Here is a 2,325-nt window from a genome sequence, read left to right as displayed (position 1 = left end):
CATTCTTGTACTCTTGGTTCTTTCACAAGCAAACAATAATGATAAACTAAAAGCTTTTTTTTATGTTCTCTGACAAAAGCAATGTAGCGTTACCACTGCTAGCATTAAGATGTTCTTGACACAACATTGAAAAATTGTTTGAAGGTGTCACACCCATGGACTCACGTTTTTTAGTTTCATGTTTAGGTTAGGTTTATGTGTCAGTTCATGTCTTAGTTTTCCCTGCACCCGGTTAATTAGCTCACTCACTGCACCTGTTTATTCCCCTCCAGCTGCACTTTGTCCCAATCACGCTCACTCCCTATTTAGTTTCCTGCCTCCCCTGTCAGTTTTGCCGGATCTTTGTTGCTGTTGTTGCATGTTGTTTGTTGCCATCCATGTTCCACGAAACCCGAGAAGCTAAGTATTTATTATCCAGGTCATGTTAAGTCCTTTGTTTTGTTTTTCCCAAGTATCTATCCTGAGTTACGTTTTTTGAATCCGGCTTTGCCGCGCCTTTTGTTTGCACTTTGTTTTGTTGTTAATAAATCAACCCCTTTTTTGGAAGTCCGCATCCGTGTCCACCCTTCCATCCACCACAACCTGACATAAGGTATGGCAAAAAGGGATCAATACTCTTTTCTTTAGGGACAAAACTGGGGCTATCCAAATCTGAATTGTAAGTGGGGGCAAATATTTGCTGTTGTTTCTATTCATTAGTGAAGGAAGTCTAAAGCAATCTTTTGAAAAGCCATAAATAATTTTAAACAATAATGCGTTTCTATTGACTGGCATGAAGTGACTAAACTAGGCTGTGTGGTGTCCAGAGGGTGGCAGTATAGGCTACAGTGCTAGTAGCTATAATTCAGTAGAAAAAGGAGTTGCCCAAACTAGAAACAAATCTGAGGAAAAACAACTGCGGTGGACATCCACAGGAGAAAAATAAAGAGCACTTCCTTCGGAATTACTTTAATCTCTCAGAATATCTGGGAAATAGTTTATCATAAATATAAATAAGTACCATTTTATTTTACATGTTGTACAAATACATAAAGAAGGTATAACTGTACTTTTCCAGGTAGAACCCTGCTCCCTTGTGGTGATCATCTTTGAGAACCAAAAACTATAAAATCCTTCCTCAAAGGCACTGTTTGACACTTTGGATAATATATTTGTTCCCTTTTTGTTAAGGTTTTAGGAGCACAGGTGAGTAAAAGCAAGTGACTTTATCTACAAGTGAAAAAGATAAACCATAACTTAACTGGGGTGTACGCTCATGGTGTGACATAACTTGAGCTGAACAGGGGTGGGATTAATCAACCTCTCAATCTCAAAGGTGATGTTGGAATACCTGTCAAACATGTAGGGAATGTCCCTCCTGACTCCAAGAGAAGATGAGAATGTTGTCTCGATGAACAAACACAAAGTGGTTTAGAAAGTCCCTGAAGATTACCTTTGCAGATTGGACCGAGGTGATTGGCACTCCTCAAGTTGTTAATAATACCCATAATTATCTGCATTGTTATTTACAAATAAGATAATAATATATAGATGTAAAAGTCTGACTGACATAACAAAGGGATATTATACTCTGCTACATTTGGTGTTCAAACTTTGAGTGTTTTCTTTTGTTTCTTAAACTGCTTTGAAATACATGTCTGAGAAAGGTTTAAGGCGGGGTGGGGAACGATGAAGTCAAGTCCGAATTCATAGCGGTCACAAGTTAATGTGTTTTGCTAAATCTGGGTGGTTTTAGAGTGTATCACTATCAAGTCACTAGGAAAATCCTCGAAATGAACTGGCAGTGAGTACGGATACGTGGGCGAGAGGTTGGGAGACATCCCTGATCTGTCTCCTAATCAATACAGTTCAGTGCTGTCTGTTAGCTGATGAGATGCTGGTGTGGGAAGGTATCAGATGATGTATTCTCGGGATGTGTAGATCTCATTCAGAGCAGTTTAGCTACCTCAGATGGAAACAACTGTGGAATTAGTGCAGCAGAACTGTTGCCTGTTCCAAGAAGCAGGTTTACAGACTTATTTAATTAAAACATTAAATCCCCAAGATTTGTTGCATGGATTGATGCAGGAGGACTTGTTTTTACTTAGGAAAGTATTTCAAATAATTCAACCTGCTTATTGGGAAACGCCTTGACCTTTGTTGTGTGTGTGTGTGTTGAAGGTTTGTGGAAGTTATGATTTATGAGGGAAATTTTGGCTATTGTGCTTCTTTTTGTCTGCGGCAAAAAAAAAAAAGTTTCTGTTTATGACTGTCTTCCAGAAAACAACAGTATTAGTCATTGACAGATGAAAACAACTTATTCTGCATTCAGGGCCAAAGCAGAAG

Source organism: Odontesthes bonariensis, chromosome 12 (genome assembly GCF_027942865.1).
Source record: "Odontesthes bonariensis isolate fOdoBon6 chromosome 12, fOdoBon6.hap1, whole genome shotgun sequence".
Lineage (NCBI taxonomy): Eukaryota > Metazoa > Chordata > Actinopteri > Atheriniformes > Atherinopsidae > Odontesthes > Odontesthes bonariensis.
The sequence above is the reverse complement of the archived record's forward strand: the minus strand, read 5'-3'. Positions refer to the sequence as shown.